Source organism: Ostrea edulis, chromosome 1 (genome assembly GCF_947568905.1).
Source record: "Ostrea edulis chromosome 1, xbOstEdul1.1, whole genome shotgun sequence".
Classification (NCBI taxonomy): domain Eukaryota; kingdom Metazoa; phylum Mollusca; class Bivalvia; order Ostreida; family Ostreidae; genus Ostrea; species Ostrea edulis.
The window spans coordinates 70529603-70550157 of record NC_079164.1 but is presented as its reverse complement, the minus strand read 5'-3'; the positions used below and the strand labels follow the sequence as shown (position 1 = coordinate 70550157).

Below are 20555 nucleotides of genomic sequence, written 5' to 3'. Positions count from 1 at the left end.
ACTGGTCTCAGATTTAATGAGGGACTTTTTGTGATATCATCACCCAGCACTTCCGTAGCTTGCTCTGTCTAAACAATTTATTTTTCCAATAGAACCTTTAATAAAAAAAAAAACCCACCAAAACCAACAACAAACACTGCACTAATGATATCGCATCCAATATAGCATTTGCACATTATCGGCATGATCCCTAACCAGATTGAATTGTATCTGTGTTTCGTTATACTCTTAGGAAGAAAATATACATGTTTCTGTGACCTTGAATAGATATAACAATTGATTTTACTTGAGAAATAAATTTTTAAACTTTTTGAAATACACGACGGCATGGATTACGTGCTTCATGAAAAATATGCCGTCGTTAAGTGTTGCAGTTCATTCCCTTGTGTATTTTTTTAAAAAAAATGAATTTCTTTTATGCTTGCACTTTGCTGTTATTTCTGTCGAAATTCCCTGCCGTTAAAATAGACGTACAATATGTATCATCATTCATATACGCTAATTTGATCCGAACAGCAGCAGTGTCACCTAAGTGCACATTAATTGCTAGAACCGACTGAAGCTGAAAGTAAATTTCCAGACTGCTCCGAGATTCGGTGAAGGTGTAAGTCCAAAAATTCAGCCGCGATTAGAGATATCGAAGAAAAAAATCATTGGAAATACATGTATATTCATATATGTAAGGCATGTTACAGTGGCACCATGGCTATTTCATATACATTATTCATATTATGACGAGTAAATTAAGTGAATTTCCTAAAGTCTAATATCTTAACCAAAAGGTGTAGGGACTGAATCATAGAGGCGATAAACGATACCGATATCTTGGTTTATGTTAGATAGAATGTTCTATCGTTAAAATGATAATGTCCTACGGACCCGATTTAACGATAGAATGCGTCCTATATACCTGCAATGTAGCAAAATGAAAATTGCACACAGTGCATGTTTCGGTAAAATTATGTAACACATCACTCATATGCATTTGGAAAGTTATCTTAACGACCCACTTGGGCCGTTCTTATTTGCAAATTAGGTAAGCGTTCGTTTTTGGAAAACAGCATGCAGCAGGGTGTTCCGATGGCAGTTTCCGGTAAAATGGCAGTCAGTTCGAATCGAGAAAAGTGACATTTCTAAGTGTTGAGTTTACAATATTATTATACGATTTTTTACAGTGTTAAGGACTTACAAATTACCAATGAGGTTAGTTGTATATAAATTTAACTTTAAATGTACGCGTTTATTCTTTGATAAGTTTAAAATCGTTTTGGAGCGATTCCGCAATTTTCTGCTACATTACGGGTATATGGGAGGTATTCTAACTGTGGTGAGGGCCTGTCCCGAGACACAGTTAGATTATTCTAACTAGGTTTATGTCGACTTCAAATGTATACTAGACAAAATTGCTAACGCTCCATTAAAGATTCATGTCGTTTTTCAAGGTATGAATTATTGTCATAGATGTGGCAACAACAGTGATATCTGTTTCTTAAATAGGATCTTGTCACACGGTGCTTTGTCAGCGGTATCTTGTCCACATTTCCGGTTGCTATGAATTTGTCAAGTTAAATCTCGCAGAAGTCGTGCAGGTCTATTAAAGGCCACCTGAAAGACACATTTTATAAGGAACACCCTGATACATCATACCAACTGCACTACCACGCTTACACGGTCAATTTTTTCTGAGTTTTTATTCAGTGCAGACCTAAAGAAAACACACCGAAAAAGACAGCAGACATCCCTCTCTCAAAACAGTGAGTACGATTTTGAGATGATTCGGAGAAAGGTATTCCGATCATGTAGGATTTAATTTTAGAGTATGACCGATAGGTGACGTTAGTCTCGCTAAAGGGTATACAAAGAAGCGAGGTGGTAGATTCATGATCATTTTTTATGCCCCTGGAATCGAAGCAAATAGTTGGGGGGGGGGGGGGGGGTGCCCGTCCGTCTGTCTGTTGCAAAAAGCTTTAACAGGTTGGGAACACTTCCCCTAAGTAGCGAGATATTCTCGCTAAAACGCGATTATCCCTCTTTAAATAGCGAGAAATAAACATGACCATAAACAGGAGTTTTGGCGTCTTTATTGAAAATAATGGCAAATCCCGTGCAAAGTTGAATAAGTGCGACACGCACTCAACATGATGCGAATTGTTTCTATGAAATTGACAACATAGTAATGAAATTAGATCGGTAAAGTTGGCCACTAGTAACCAGCTACTAGTAACTGGCTACTTAGAAAGAGAAAAGTTGGCTACTAGTAGCCAGCTACTTGAACCAGGAAAAGTTAGCTACTAGTAGCCAGTTACTAGTAACAAGCTACTAAAAGTATGAAATGTTAGCTACTCGTAGCCAGCTACTACAAAATATAAAAGTTATAATTACTGATAGCTCGCTACCAGATAAAGGTTAATGAGTTTGAAAATTATTATCTATCAGATTTATTTCTAAAGAGGACGTATGAAATTTCATGCTCAATTATCCCCAATTACATAACGTTGCAATGCAAAATACAAATAAACTTTTTCAACTGAGTGTTTACTTTAAAAGTGATACGGATTGAATTCAGACCTTCAATCGTTTGATATACCATCCATTTTGAGATATCTGCTACTTTTACAATTTGATTCGAGTTATCCTGAAATTTCAACATAAGTGTGAATACCGTAAGAAACTTTATGTTTGTATTAGATATCTGACGAATTTACGACTATACATATGGCAAGAAGAGATAGATGGTGTTTTGGTACGCCACGAATTTTCAGATATCGCTCTTTAGGAAATCAGTTACTTATACATTTTGATTATCGGTACAATGAAATTTCAAGATCCGTGTGAATACCTTAAGGAACTCCGTGTTTATATCATATATTTAACTAACTTACAACGATACGTATGGCGAGTAGTGATATTGGGTATCGTGATATGTCATCAATTTTCAGATATCACGCTTAAGGAAGTCAGCTACATATACCTTATGATGGCAGGTAAACTGAAATTTCAAGTTTTTCGCAAATATCTTAAGGAACTCTGAGTTTGTATTAGATATCTGACTAATTTACAATTATCAAAGTGAAGAAGAGTGATATTAGGTATCTTGACATGCCATAAACCAGATATCATACTTAACGAAGTCAGCTACTTATACGTTTTGATTCCAGGTAACCTGAAATTTCAAGTTTTTCATAAATATCTTAAAGAACTCCTTGTTTGTATTAGATATCTGACTAATTTACAACTATCCATGTGAAGTGGAATGGTATTAGGTATCTTGATATGACATCAATTTTCAGATATCACCCTTAAGGAAGTCAGTTACTTATACCTTTTGATTGCAGGTAACATGAAATTTCAAGTTTTGTACCAATATTTTAAGGAACTCTGAGTTTGTATTAGATATCTGACGAATTTACAATTATCAAAGTGAAGAAGAGTGATATTAGGTATCTTGACATGCCATAAATTTCCAGATATCACGCTTAAGGAAGTCAGCTACTTATATCTTTTGATTCCTGGTAACCTGAAATTTCAAGTTTTTCATAAATATCTTAAAGAACTCTGTGCTTGTATTAGATATCTGACTAGTTTACAACTATCCATGTGAAGTGGAGTGGTACTAGGTATCTTGATATGCCATCAATTTTCAGATATCACCCTTAAGAAAGTCAGCTACTTATACCTTTTAATTGCAGGTAACCTGAAAGTTTTTAGAAAATATTTTAAGGAACTCCGTCGTTCTTTTAAATATCTGATTAATTTACCAATGCACATATGACAAAATCTGATATTAGGTACCTTGATATGCCATCAATTTTGAGATATCACGCTTAAGGAAGTCAGCTACTTATACCTTTTGATTGCAGGTAACCTAAAATTTCAAGTTTTCCGTAAATATCTTAAGGAACTCTGCGTTTGTATTCGATATCTGACTAAGTTTCAACTATCCACGTGAAGAGGAGTGATATTAGGGATCTTGATATGCCATCAATTTTCAGATATCACCCTTTAGGAAGTCAGCTACTTATACCTTTTGATTCCTCGACACCTGAAATTTCAACTTTTTCATAAATATCTTAAGTAACTCTGCTTTTGTATTAGATATCTGACTAACTTACAACTATCCACATGAAGAGGAATGATATTAGGTATCTTGATATAGAATTAATTTTCAGATATCACCCTTAAGGAAGTCAGCTACTTGTACATTTTGATTGCAGATAAACTGTAATTTCAAGTGTTTAGTAAATATTTTGAGAATTTCCGTTTTTGTTTTAGATATCTGATTAATTTACCAATGCACATACATGTATCACAAGGAGTTATATTAGTTATCTTGATATGCCTTCAATTTTCAGATATCACGTTTAAGGAAGTCAGCTACTTGTGCATTTTGATTGCAGGTAACCTGAAATTTCAAGTTTTTAGAAAATATTTTAAGGAGCTCCGTGTTTGTTTTAGATATCTGATTAATTTACCAATGTACACATGACAAGATGTGATATTAGGTATTTTGATATGCCATCAATTTTCAGATATCACGTTTAAGGAAGTCAGCTACTTATACCATTTGATTCTAGGTAGACTGAAATTTCAAGTTTTCCGTACATATCTTAAGGAACTCTGTGTTTGTATAAGATATACCATTAACTTACCATCTCACATATGACAAGGAGTTATATTAGGTATCTTGATATGCCATCAATTTTCAGATATCACGCTTAAGGAAGTTAGCTACTTAGACCTTTTGATTCCTGGTTACCTGAAATTTCAAATGTTTTGTAGATATCTTTTAAGGAACTCTGTGTTTGTATTAAATATCACACTAATTATCTATTATCCACCTGAAGAGGAGTGATATTAGGTATCTTGATATACCATCAATTGTCAGATAGATATGTTAGATATCTGACTAATTTATCTTTGCCGATATTACAGAGCTTTATATGAAGTGTCTTGATATGCAATCAATTTTGAGATATCACGTTCGACGAAGTCAGCTACTTATACCTTTTGATTCCAGACATCCTGAAATTTAAAATGTTTTGTATATAGCTTAAGGAACTCTGTGTTTCTGTTAGATATCTGACTAGTAAACTACTATCCACGTGAAGAGATATGATAATAGGTATCAAGATGCCTAATATCACTCCTCTTCACGTGGATGGTTGTAAGTTAGTCAGATATCTAATGCAAACGCAGAGTTCCTCAAGATATTTACGGAAAACTTCAAACATCAGGTTACTTAGAATCAAAAAGTATAATTAGCTGACTTCCTTAAGGGTGATATCTGAAAATTGATGGCACATCAAGATACCTAATACCATTCCACTTCACATGGACAGTTGTAAATTTGTCAGATATCTAATACAAACAAGGAGTTCTTTAAGATATTTATGAAGAATTTGAAACTTCAGGTTACCTGGAATAAAAAGGTATAAGTCAATGTAGCTGACTTCGTTAAGTATGATATTCGAAAATTGTTAGCATATCAAGATACCTAATATCACACCTCTTTACGTGGATAGTTGTAAATTAGTCAGATATCTAATACAAATACAGAGTTCTTTAAGATATTTATGAAAAACCTGAAATTCCAGGTTACCAGGAATCAAAAGGTATAAGTAGCTGACTTCCTTAAGCGTGATATCTGGAAATTTATGGCATGTCAAGATACCTAATATCAGATTTTGTCATATGTGCATTGGTAAATTAATCAGATATTTAAAACAAAGATGGAGTTCCTTAAAATATTTTCTAAAAACGTTAATTTTCAGGTTACCTGCAATCAAACGGTATAAGTAGCTGACTTCCTTAAGCGTGATATCTGGAAATTTATGGTATGTCAAGATACCTAATATCACTCTTCTTCACTTTGATAATTGTAAATTAGTCAGATATCTAATACAAACTCAGAGTTCCTTAAAATATTGGTACAAAGCTTGAAATTTCATGTTACCTGCAATCAAAAGGTATAAGTAGCTGACTTCCTTAAGGGTGATATCTGAAAATTAATGGCATATCAAGATACCTAATACCATTCCACTTCACATGGATAGTTGTAAACTAGTCAGATATCTAATACAAACAAGGAGTTCTTTAAGATATTTATGAAAAACTTGAAATTTCAGGTTACCTGGAATCAAAAGGTATAAGTAGCTGACTTCGTTAATTATGATATCTCAAAATTGTTGGCATATCAAGATACCTAATATCACACCACTTCACGTGGGTAGTTGTAAATTAGTCAGATATCTAATACAAATACAGAGTTCCTTAAGATATTTGCGAAAAACTTGAAATTTCAGTTTACCTACCATCAAAAGGTATATGTAGCTGACTTCCTTAAGAGTGATATCTGAAAATTGATGGGATATCAAGATACCTAATATCAGATTTTGTCATATGTGCATTGGTAAATTAATCAGATATTTAAAACAAAGACGGAGTTCCTTAATATATTTTCTAAAAACTTTAATTTTCAGGTTACCTGCAATCAAAAGGTATAAGTAGCTGACTTCCTTAAGCGTGATATCTCAAAATTAATTGCATATCAAGATACCTAGTACCACTCCACTTCACATGGATAGTCGTAAACTAATCAGCTATCTAATACAAGCACAGAGTTCTTTAAGATATTTATGAAAAACTTGAAATTTCAGGTTACCTGGAATCAAAAGGTATAAGTAGCTGACTTCGTTAAGTATGATATCCGAAAATTGTTGGCATATCAAGATACCTAATATCACACCTCTTCAGGTGGGTAGTTGTAAATTAGTCAGATATCTAATAAAACAAGGAGTTCTTTAAGATATTTATGAAAAACTTGAAATTTCAGGATACCAGGAATCAAAAGGTATAAGTAGCTGACTTCCTTAAGCGTGATATCTGGAAATTTATGGCATGTCAAGATACCTAATATCACTCTTCTTCACGTTGATAATTGTAAATTAGTCAGATATCTAATACAAACTCAGAGTTCCTTAAGATATTTGCGAAAAACTTGAAATTTCAGTTTACTTGCCATCAAAAAGTATATGTAGCTGACTTCCTTAAGCGTGTTATCTGAAAATTGATGACATTTCACGATACCCAATATCACTACTCGCCATACGTATCGTTGTAAGTTAGTTAAATATATGATATAAACACGGAGTTCCTTAAGGTATTCACACGGATCTTGAAATTTCATTGTACCGATAATCAAAATGTATAAGTAACTGATTTCCTAAAGAGCGATATCTGAAAATTCGTGGCGTACCAAAACACCATCTATCACTTCTTGCCATATGTATAGTCGTAAATTCGTCAGATATCTAATACAAACATAAAGTCAAACATAAAGTTTCTTACGGTATTCACACTTATGTTGAAATTTTAGGGTAACTCGAATCAAATTGTAAAAGTAGCAGATATCTCAAAATGGATGGTATATCAAATGTTGGAAGGTCTGAATTCAATCCGTATCACTTTTAAAGTAAACACTCAGTTGAAAAAGTTTATTCGTATTTTGCATTGCAACGTTATGTAATTGGGGATAATTGAGCATGAAATTTCATACGTCCTCTTTAGAAATAAATCCGATAGATAATAATTTTCAAACTCATTAACCTTTATCTGGTAGCGAGCTATCAGTAATTATAACTTTTATATTTTGTAGTAGCTGGCTACGAGTAGCTAACTTTTCTTACTTTTAGTAGCTGGCTACTAGTAACTGGCTACTAGTAACTAACTTTTCCTGGTTCAAGTAGCTGGCTACTAGTAGCCAACTTTTCTCTTTTTAAGTAGCCAGTTACTAGTAGCTGGTTACTAGTAGCCAACTTTACCGATCTAATGAAATTGCATATCAAAGTTGCTGCGTAAGAGGGAAGCAGTCTGAAATCCAATACATATCATGAGTGTTTTTATTTTGATTCTTCTTCTTTTCACGTGAATCACGAAAAGATGTACATGTACTCTGCGGGTGTTTTTCTCTGTTGTACGCGATATATTTATTCTCGCTAGAGAGGGATAATCGCGTTTTAGCGAGAATATCTCGCTATAGGGGAAGTGTTCCCAACCTGTTTAACTTGGGTCATACGATACGATACCAGATTTGGGACATTGGTCATATCTTTTACACCACAAGACGTAGATCTTTCATATTTGGTTTGTGTATTCCTTTCCACTGACACCAAAAGGTTTGACCTGGTGACCTTAACATTGACATTTTACCTACATTTAGAAAATTCGAATGTAAGCCATATTTTTCAAATCGTGAGAGGTACTGTTTTTATATGAAGCATGTGCATTTTTGTGAGAATACCTTTAAATTCCAACGATACCAGATTTGTTGACCTTGTGACATTGACCTATACTAGTTTTGAAATTGTCAGAAAATGTCTCACAGTTCCACTTTGTTGTAATCCGGGGGCATCGGTGTTTCACGAACACATCTTGTTACACTTGACTTTGGACAGAGTGATCAGATCGGCAGCAGATAAAAGGTAATATTCATATTGTTTATTTCTTTTGTTTAAAATCAGACGTGACCGAACAAATCTTTCCTGTTTGAATTAATTGTAATAATCAAAACTCGAGCTGGGACTTAACAGGCCAACTAAGCCGCGCTGTAAGAGCCGGGAGCCAAAGTGAGCCGAACTACCAGAACCGGTGTTGTAGAGTGAGCCTTCCCCCCATAATGAGACTTCCCCCCGGAAGCCTGACTCTAGAGTGAGCCTTCCCCCGGAAGCCTGGCTCTAGAGTGAGCCTTCCCCTTGGGGGAAGGCTCACTCTAGAGCAGGAGAACCCCCGGGGAAGTCTCACTCTAGAGCCAGACTTCCCCGTGGGAAGACCTACTCTATCACTAGTTGTAGAGTCAGACACCCCCCCCCCCCCATAGCAGGACTTCCCCCTCCATTTATTCCTGGTAAACTACTATCACTTTATAGAGATTGTTTAGATACCAGGACCTTTTTCAGCAGGGCATTAAATGATTTTACTTAAGCCGTTCATCAAACTCAAGAGAAGAAAACGGTGAATAAAACACATTGGAATTGATAAGCCATTTTGTTTGACCCATAGACCTTGAACTTTGACCCACACAATACCTATGCCGTGGTTAGTTTTAGAAGTTTGAAAAATGAAATGAAGAAATTTCGAATTTATGTTTCTTCTCATCTGCGTAAAAATATCGGTTATTTAACTTCAGGTAGAGAGGTAGGTAAGTTGGTAGGTAGGGTACTTTTGAAATAAGACAATGATAGCTCAAAACGTTCTTTGTACCAACCATACCTTTTACATCAGTAAAGTATTTGAATGTTTCATTCTGCAAAACTAAGTCATTCAAGGTTTTAATGCCTCTGTCAACCCAATTTGTATTAAAATTCCATCATTTAACATCAACAAAATTGCTTATATCTAAATTCAAATAATCTGTAACAGAAAGAGAGTTTTTTTAATATCTTGATAAAGCTTTAAACACATTGTCAATATGATTTACAAATTCATTAAGTTTTTCTTTGGATAAGTGAAAAATGAAATCCACATTTCTAAGATTTAAAATACTATGCAACATATGTTGCCATATATCTTCATTATCAGCAATAAATAAATAAAATAATACCATATTTATATAGCACCCTTTTCACACACTATGTACGCTCAAAGGTGCTTTACAATGCATACATACCCTACAACAGAATGTTATACACATAATACATAGAAAATAAATAAAACATTAAAAAGCAATGATATAAAAGGCGTTATCACATGTAAACAGTCCGTAGCTGTACCTATCCTGATTGTATATATAAAACATGAAAACACAAGATACCATAAATATGCTAGATAAGAATAAACATCAGCAAGGTACCTTTTGACCCATTTCAGCTTAATATAAGATATATAAGATGCCAAATGTACCATATTTAGTCCCCCTTCATCATAATTACCCACAATTGTATTTCTTTTCAACTTTTCTACCTTGTATCCCCAAATAAATTTAAAAAAAATATTTTATTCAACTCTTCCAGTACTTGTTTAGGTGGGTCAGGCAATGCTGAAAATAAGTGTATGGGTTTTGGGAGTGATAAAGTTTTGATAATTGTGATTTTACCTATTGGAGTTAAATCCCGTTTAGTCCACAAACCTAGCAATTTTTAATGGCATTGATTTTAGATTGATAATTACATAAAGTCATGTCTTCCAGATGTTTTGTAAACACTATTTTGAGGAGCTTAAAATTGCTATTTCCCCATTTTATTTTCAGATCATTACACAAAGTTTCCGCCGAACCTGATTTGCTCCCCAACCAAATTACTTGTGATTTTGAAATATTTAAACGTAGTCCAGAAATCATTCTAAACATATCAATAACTCTCATAGATTCTCTAAGTGATTTTTCACTGCCATCTAACGTTAAAAAAGAGTCGTCCGCATACTGGCCTAATTTATTTTATTTTCCAGCCACAGTTACACCCATAATATTTCAATTTTCTTTAAGTGCTTTTGCCAACAATTCTATTGTAATAATAAAGATATATGGTACCAATGGATCTCCTTGTCTACAACCTCGTTCAAGACTGAAGAATTTATATAAGTTTCCATTGTTAATTATACAACTGGTACTAGAGGTGTATATAGTAAGAAACCATTTTACAATAGATTCCCCAAAATTGAAGGACCTGAGTGCCTTTAAAATAAAATCCCATTCCAATGAATCAAACGCTTTTTCAAAATCTAATAATAATAACAATCCTGGCTGATTTTCCTTTTTTAGATAGTCAATCAAATCATACAAAAACGAGTGTTTTCACCAATAAATCGTCCCTTTATAAAACCCTTCTGAGAGTCACCTATGATACTTGTTTGTACTTTCTTTAAACGATTTGCTATGGCACTAAAACCAATTTTGTAATCAACATTAATAATGATATTGGTCGCCAATTTTTTATATAGTGTCTATCTTTTTCTTCTTTGGGAATGCAAGTTATTACACCTTGGGATTGAAATTAAAAGACAAATTGCTGATTTTAAAAACAATGCAAAGTACATCATGAATTGTTGAGTCCAAATCAGTGTATTGTAAAAGGAGTTCATAGCCCCACAACTCAAAAGAGAGAAGTGGGAAGCTTATCTCAGTGAAACTATTTCAGAAAAATGTTGGGAATTTCATTATATGAATGCATCTTTATGCACAAAAGAAACAAAATTAATTTATCTTCAATACCTTATTCTTATGTGTTATATACATGTAGCTCCAAACTCTTTCCTTCGCAAACTTAAACTTGTAGATAATGACTTGTGTTCATTTTGCAAAAGTGAAAGAGAAACAGTCACTCATATTTTTTATGACTGGGTGTATGTATCTGCCTTCTGGAGAGATTTTGTGAAATGGTACCATGCATTTGTCAAAGGTTATAAAATCACAAAAAGAAGTGTGTTACTAGGCAATATTGATGGAAGTTATTTGGAAAATTTTCTTTTGTTAGCAAAAAAGCACATTTATTACTCCAGATCACGGGACTCAAAACCCAAATTGTCAGATGCAATTAATTTGTTTAAATACTATAGAAATTTAGAAAAATATTGTCAAAATGTATTTCATAGCAAATCCAAAATACTTGGTAAATGGGCATTGTATGATAATATAATGGACAAGTAGTTTGTTGAAAATCATAATACATTTATATGAAAAATAAAATAATTATCTTTATCTTTGAATGTGTATATATGTATGTTAATGTGTGTATATATATTATGTGTGTGTATTTATATATTATACATGTATATATCATATATACAATTCACTGTTATTGTTGATACAGAAGGTACACAGAGTAATTGCAAGTGTGAATGATCGAGTGTAGATTACAGTTTGAATGTTTGTATAAATGTGTTGAAAATACAAAAATAAAACATTTTTTTAAAAAGTAGGTAGGTAGGTAGATAGATAGGTATAGGTAGGTAGGTAGAGAGGTAGATAGGTAAGTAATTCCCTGCCCGATAAACTAAAATTTATTTCATAGTTTGCATAGGAGGGGATGAAAGCGGGGGTGTCTCTCTAGAGCGAGACTTCAAGAGGGTGTTATGGCTCTAGAGTGAGTTTTCACCCTGGGGGTAAGGTTTATTCTATAGCACGTCTGCTGGGGTGAGGCTCACTCTAGAGCGAGACTACCGGGGGGAAGACTCACTCTAGAGCCAGACTTCCGTGGGGAAGGCTCACTCTAGAGCCAGACTTCCGTGGGGAAGGCTCACTCTAGAGCCAGACTTCCGCGGGGGGGGGGGGGGGGGGAGGGGGGGGAGAGACTGGCTCTGGGGGGAAATCTCGCTCTAGAGCCAGACTTCCGGGGGGAAGTATCACTATGGGGGGAAGTCTGGCTCTATAACACCGGGAGCCAAATAGAGCCATGTCGGTAAAATTAAGAGCGGGGATTTGTACATAATTGATTAATAAAATTGTAAACACTTTACTCCAATCCTTGATGAAAGCCTAAGGTGAAGATAACGAACAGTTATCAATCTCATAACTCCTATAAGCAATATAAAATAGATAGTTGGGCAAGCACGGACCCCTGGATACACAAGAGGTGGGATCAAGTGCCTAGGAGGAGTCACATCCGCCATGAGCCCTATATCCTGATTAGGTAAACGGAGTTATCCGTAGTCAAAATCAGTGTGCCAATATGTATATATTGAACTGCTAGAACCCTCAGCAAGTTATCTGAGGGATCGCAATCGCCGCATTTTAAGAATCACATAAAATTACGCTCTACAATTCCATGCATTTCCATTGAAAGGTTCAGTTAACAATCTATTCATTTTTCAGTTTATGTATTTATAAATGTGCCCCATTGAATTATGGTAACATGTTTATACATCAAGTACACTTTAAACTTGTTTTTAGATGTGGAAATTATTTTTCTCTAAATTAACGGTGCGTTAGGATTATTTTAACTACAAGACAACAGTTTTCGTATAAGATGTCCATGTACTTGTTGATTTCAGTATGACTTAAATAATAGTACATGATCACATGACACTTTAAAATGTCAACAAAAGAGAATCATGATTACATTCTGTATATTACTCTGAAGAATGCGCGTAAAAAGAAAAAGAATTAACTCATTCTAACGTGATAAAAGTTCCTTTAAACGAAATATTAATCGTTTTAGCGCGATATTTGCTACAACATTAACAAAGAACCATTTCGTTATAATGAGACACCAAGATGCTTTATCGTAATATAGAGATCATTATAGATAAAAGAGTCAATTGCAACATCTGATTTTTTTTACGAACATCATCATGCCTGTAAGTTTCAAAACTGGAAAATAGGATCTTAAATTTCAAAAGACAGGTATAGTCTTAATAAATTTCATTACTCTGGAACATACAGTTATATTTCGGACAGAGACCGATCGCAGTAGGTTATGAAACATTCAGTTAGCACCCAAGAGGCCCGGCTTGTTCGATTTTCCACCTTGGTCCTTCGTCAAACTTAAGACGTTTAACAATGGGCAGTGGGTGTTCCTTCGAAATATTCTAAGCATTAAAATGAAAGGTCATGGGGTCTTTCAGATACGACCTTTTTTTTAAATGGGCTTGGAAGAACACTATAATGTATCTCTGTAAGGATTTTGTAAAGTTTTGGAATCCAGTACAGGTACAGAATATCATATTCATTCGTCCCATTGCCTGGGATATCATGTACGCGTGTGTAAAACCGAAACATAATTTTGAAGAAATTTTATCTTTTGAAAGGAAACTTGGTGAATGAGTTCATTTAATACACATTTCTAATGATAAGCCTTACATACAAAGACAGTGCTGTTACAAGCTTTGTCAGCTGGAACAAATACTTAGTAGTAGGCATCCTTCCGTCTCGGGAGACGATTTTTTTCGCATTAGTAGGTCAAAGTTTGTCTTTTTAAGGGCAGTACCGTGAGTGGCTTAATAGTCGATTCTTGCATGACAGTCTCTGCCACAATTATTGCAGACGTAGGTGCAGGGTTCATTTGGAGCCTGATTTTGTTTTCTTCTCTTCCAGCGTTTGACTTCTCTTTTCTTCCCCTCGTCTGACTTCCTCTCTTACCGCAAGTTCCCAAGTACTTCAATCGTCCACAAGCAATTTTCCGGGTGTTTGAGTCAATGCCTGTCAGTTTTAGGTCACGCTTGCAAACGTCTTTGAACCGCAAGGATGCATGGATGTCCTGTTGGTCTGCGTCTAGCGTCCAGCTCCCCATTCATGATGTGCTTTGGGATGCGACCGTTCTCCATTCGGTGGACATGTCCAAGCCAGCGTAAACGACGTTGGCAGAACATGAGGTGCATACTGAGAGAGCCAGCTTTCACCAGTACTTCGGTGCTATTGACCCTGTCCTGCCATGTGATGCCGAGTAATTGTCGGAGGTTACGAATATGGAACATTTTTAGATGATTATCTTGTCTGGCATATGTAGTCCAGGATTCACTGCCATATAACAGGCTACTGAGCACACATGCCTGGTAGACTTTGAGTTAGGTGTTCAGAGTCAACTGCTTGTTGCCCCAATCTCTCTTGCGTACTTGGATATCACGATGACCGCTTTGGCGATGCGTTTGTCGATTTCAACATCTCGAGACAGGTTGCTAGTGATGGCAGATCCAAGGTAGGTAAAGTGGTCTGTGACCTCAAACACTTTGCCATCGATGTTGATTGCTGGTGGTAAGGGAGCATCCTAGGACATGAAGTTTGTTTTTGTATACTGATAGTTAGTTCGAACTCCTTGCAGGCGTAAGAGAACGTGTCCAACAGCTGTTGAAGGGCTTCATCGATATGTGTACTCAGGGCTGCATCTTCTGCGAATAGCATTTTCCTTATGTGGACTGTAAGGACCTTGGTCTTTGCTCTCAAACGTTTCAAGTTAAATAGCTTCCAAACACTTCTGGTGTGATCTCTGAAAGCAAAGTTTACCAGCAACAAGGAAAATATGCCAAACCTGGTCGGTGCGAGGACACATCTTTGTTTCACCCCGCTTTGCCTCCGGAAGGGTTCTGAGGCTTCGCGTCACAGCTAATGGTGCCCTTCATGTTGTCATGGAAAGAGGCGGTGATGCTCAGTAGCTGGAATGGACAACTGATCTTCTTTAGCATCTGAACAGACCTTTCCTGCTGACAGGAGCAAGTGCCTTCGTTAAATCAATAAAGGCGATGTAAAGGGATGTATGTTGTTCCTGACATTTTTCTTGAAGCTGGTGCACCAAGAAAATCATATCCATTGTTGACTTCTTAGCTCTGAAACCACACTGTGACTCTGTATATATCATACGTTCAGCAAGGACTTGCAGGCAAGTCAGGACCACAATTGCGAAGACTTTGCCTACAATGCTCAGCAAAGAGATGCCCTTGTAGTTATTGCAGTCGCTGCGACCACCCTTCGTTTGTAAGGGTAATGATCTTGACATCATCCATGTCCTGGGGTACCTTGCCTTTTCTCTCGCAGAGACATAGCAGTTTGTGTAATGGTTCCAACAGGGCAGGTTTCCCACATGTTATGATCTCAGATGGGACACTGTATTCTTCTGGTGCTTTGCCAGAGGCAAGAGCGTCAATTGCTTTGATGAGTTCTGCCAAAGTAGGTTCAGAGTCCAACTCGTCAATAATGGGGAGGTCTTTTATTTTGTCGAAGTATCCTGTATGACGGGTTTCTGTCTGGAGTAATGTTTCAGTTAATGCTCTATGAAAAGTGAAGATATTAAACAGTGATCAATTTCATAACTTATATAAGGAATACAAAATAGAGAGTTAGGCAAACACGGACCCCTAGATATACCAGAGATGGGACCAGGTGCCTAGAAAACATTGAATAAAAGACAAAAACTTTTTAATTATAAACAAACTTTGCAATGCCTAGATATAGATCATCTTATATTTTAAATGAACTTGGCATTAATTCCACTTTTGGTAATTATACTTTTATTCCATCTACCCTTTCAATAGATGAAATTCTTCAAAACCATGCTTCAGTTTTAGATACATTTAATATCCCAGTCAATGGGTCGAATGAATATGAGTTACCGTACATATACTGGATTCCTAAACTACATAAAAACCCTTACAAGCAAGATACATTGCTGGATCCAGTAAGTGCTATACCAAGCCCCTATCTTTGCTCCTCACGAAAATATTAACAGATGTGAGGGAGAAACTTCAAACTTACTGTGCGACTACATATGCCAGAAGTGGTGTTAATCAAATGTGGATTCTAAAATATTCAAACAACTTTTAGTGAACTTGAAATCGCAGAATTTTCCCCAAATCAATAACATTAAAACCTATGACTTTTCAACACTATACACGACCATTCCTCACGATAAATGAAAGACTAGACTTTCTGACATCATAGACAGTTGCTTCTTCAACAGAAATGGAAAACGCAAATATTCATATCTAGTGATCGGTCATCCAAAGAATTACTTTGTTAAACACCACTCTGATTCCATGCACAAGTTGAAATAGAAAATATGCTGGAGTTGACGATATCTTCGTGGTCTTTGGTGATCAGGTCTTCCAACAGTCTGTTGGAAATTCCCATTGGCACGAATTTTGCTCCTTTGTTATCTGACCTGTTTTTAAATTCCTATGAAGCAGAATTTATTCAAAAACTTCTACGTGAGAAGAAAAAATGTTGTGGTCTTCAATTTGGCATTTAGATATATCGACGACGTATTATCTATTAACAATAACAATGTTCATTCATATCTCGATTCGATATATGCCAGTGAACTTGAAAATATGTACGCGAGAAGAGAAAATATCTTGCTGTGACCTTCAATTCCACATTTAGATATATCGACGACGTATTATCTATTAACAATAATAACTTTCATTCATATGTCGATTCCATATATCCCTGTGAACTCGAAATAAAAGACACCACAGAGTCGTCCACTTTTGCTTCATACTTAGATATTTTATTGAAAGTAAATACTAACGGCTAACTAACAACTCAACTTTATGACAAACGGTATGATTTCAGCTTCTCGATCGTCAACTTCCCATATTTATGTAGCAATATTCCATTATCACCTGCATATCTTTTTTATATCTCTCAACTGATTCGATACACAAGAGCCTGTTCTGCGTATGGTCAGTTTTTAAATCGAAGCAAGCTACTGACAAACACGTTGATCGTGCTGGAGTTTCAACAGTCTCGTTTAAAGTCAGCATTTCGCAAATTATATGGTAGTTATAACGACCGAGTTTGCCAATACAACCTATCATTGGGTCAAATGCTGTCTGACGTGTTTCATACCGATTGTTAGGCCGTTTTTGGCACACTGATTTTGACTACGGATAACTCCGTTTACCTTATCAAGATATATGGCTCGCGGCGGATGTGAGTGGTCGACAGGGCATGCTTACTCTTCCTAGGCACCTAATCTCACCTATGGTGTGTCCAGGGGACCGTGTTTGTCCAACTCTATTTTGTATTGATTATAGCAGTGATGAGATTGATCACTGTTCGTTATCTTCAACTTTCTTTTAACAACATCAGTGCAAGTATGTGTAATTTACCCAGATGCTTTTGTGTCTGAAGGTATTGATGAATGTTGACAAAAATGGGAAAATTGGATACTAGTATTTCTTGTGAAATGCGTGAATGGTTCATTAATGGGTTGGATTTACATAAATTCTTGAAATGTTTTAAAGGAAATTTCAAAGGAAAGTCATATGACCTGGACAAACCTCCTCCAATACTTATCATTTCCATTAGTGGAACTCTTCAAATTAAAGGCGCGTAAAGTCGTGCTACCGGGACAACATACGTAAACATTACTTAGGCATACGTAATATAAATTATAGTATCGAATACATATTATAACCGACTACAAACCACGACACTGATTAAAATTCTAAAGGCAAATTTAGGAATTGGTTATTCTTACAAGAAAACGGACGAACTTATTAAACTATGTGAATCATTAGATTTAATGATACTAAATCTGCCAAATCTGACCGATATCCGTGGCGGATTTAGAGGGGGCGCAGCTAAAATTTTCAAATTTAAGGTAATTCGCGGTATCTTGATTCTGAAAATGTACTAAATGATAATAGAAGCAATAATTTCTTCTACTCCTGGAGAAATAAATGACAAAATCTTTTGATTTCTTGAATTACTTTATTGAGAGAACTTAATTTTTTTTTTTAAAAAACCCTTAAAATTTGGGTCATTTTATTAATTTCACCTTATTAAAATGATGGTAAATAGTACACTAAATAGGAGAAATATTTCAAGCCCCATAAAATCTGTAAAATCCATGAGCTTCCGGGGGCTTCGCCCCCTGAACCCTGGACCCACTGCCTCATAAAGTGCTGCCCCTGGATATAAAGCATCAATCGCAAGAAGAACTGTGAAGGGAAAAACCAATATGCACATCCGACACAACGACTTTTCTTGTAATTAATGGGATTCATATGTTATTAAAATTATTCTGTCAGGTTATGAAGACATTTTATTTTATCATACCATTTGGACGGGTTCATATGGCATGGACTTTGTAATGGTTAATGTAACCCCCCCCCTCTCTCTCTCTCTCTCTCTCTCTCTCTCTCTCTCTCTCTCTCTCTCTCTCTCTCTCTCATTTTCAAATATTTTAGAATAAGTTATATATTTGCCAAACTGCATTTTTTTTTTAGACGTTTATAACACTAATTAACACAACAAATGCGTTTCTAAACTGCATCTAAGCTATTTTGAAAATTGCAAAATATTGATTGAATTAGGACAGAGAACATCGTTGTTTGGAATTTTTATAATAGGTGTAGTAGAGTTTAAAGAAACATGTAACATCCTTGATAAATTAGTTTTAGAATATTTTTAAAATGCAGTTTGACCAATGATTATTTTATTTAAAAGTACACCATGTACATTAACTTTAAATAAAAGGGGGGGGGGGGTGCTATGAACGTTTCGTTTATGTCCCAGTAATCTCGCACTTGCTCGCGAGACTTGTGCATTTTCTTACCACTGACGCACAAGAGTCATCAAAGCGCGATAACTCTAATGTGCTGGTAATGAGAAGTATTACCAATCTTTACAGATTCTTCACTTTTCAAGTGGGCTGCAATGATGATGATAAATGGAAAAGAAGCTGAGATGAGTGATTGTTGGCCCTCTGATGATTCTAGACCCATTCCTTTGAAAGAGGCTTCAGCTCTAGGCAATACTCTTCTTGCAGTCCGAGGGAGTTTAAGGGACCATAGGGTCGATGCATATGCTGATAGTATGGCTGTGGTTAGTGCTTGGGAAAATGGGAGTAGAAAACATACTACTTTAAACAGGGTTGTTAAAGATCTGTATTAGGTAACTTATGTCAACAACATTGATTTGAAGCTCCATTATATCCCTTCGAAGTGTAACCCTGCAGATTTCCCATTTAGGAAGCTACGAGTTACATATTTGAATTGCATGCTTGCGCCAGTTATTGGAGTTTGGTCGAAAAGAGGTTTGGTCCCCATTCGGTTGATTTTATGTAATGCTACTCCAGAGGATATTTGTAGATTTTTAACACTCAAGGATGGAAATGGGAAGACCGAGATCCATGAAATTAATTGTAAGTATGTGGGCAAGAAATCGAACAACTGTATGTGCCCTGTTAGGTTATCAGCAGGTAGGGTTCAGTCAATTTTGGGAAAATTATCCAAATTGTTCGAGTCGTATGGTAAGGGTAGATGATGGGACTCGTTTCCTTGTTTTGGAAATCCAGTAGGGAGCTTGTAAATTCAAAAGTATATGAAAGCTATTTAGAAAGAATAAGCTCAATCTCCTGCAAGAGTTAAACAGTCAAAACCCTTTTAATTGGAAAATTAAGAAAAATTGCTATATATATTGATGGAGAGTTACATATGAATATTTCAAATGTTGACAAATTTGTCCTTTTGAGGTACAAAGCATTTTTATTTCTTCAGTTCTTTGCTGTTGACAGAGCAACTGAATTGCCATTTGATTCGTTGATATTATTTTGCCACTCTGTAGGGTAAACTTTGAGCATTGGGGAGAGAAAATATATTTGCAATTCAGAGAGTATCAGATGTATACATTTGCCCAGTTCATGCTGTGGAAGATTATGTGTCAGAGGCAAAAATCATGGAGCTAAACATTGATTCAGGTTATTTGTTCACACCACTTGGAAAGGATAGATTAATTGTCTGTTCAGGATAGCTGTTTGTCACATTCTGCGATATATAACAGATAATAAAGTTTGATTTGGGATAATCCTCACAGTTTGAGAATGGTGTGTGTGGTAACTCTGTCACTCTCTGGTTCCGCTAGTGCTGAAAAGCATATGATGGGCCATGTTGGCTGGTTTTCAAATAAATGTTTGGAGAGATACAGTGAGATGCAAAAGTTGGTGGATGTTGGATCTGTTTCAAGCACAGGTTTCAAAAATGCATGATACAGAGAGTATCTATAAAAATTGTGACAACATTGGAAGACTGCCAAAAGATTTCATTTAAATTTAGATTTGAGCGAAATTCAAATACTTTCTTTTCCAACATTTTGAATTTTTCAGCACTTCTGAATGGGGGGGGGGGGG

At 35.7% G+C, this 20555-nt stretch overlaps 1 long non-coding RNA gene across 1 annotated transcript; it reads left to right on the top strand.

Moving 5' to 3' along the window:
- Window positions 1-1640: 1640 nt before the first annotated feature.
- LOC130052804 (uncharacterized) lies at window positions 1641-19834 on the top strand. Its single transcript, XR_008801196.1, has 2 exons — window positions 1641-1754; window positions 19059-19834. It is a non-coding gene; the product is annotated as an uncharacterized LOC130052804 (long non-coding RNA).
- The last annotated feature ends 721 nt before the right edge of the window (window positions 19835-20555 follow it).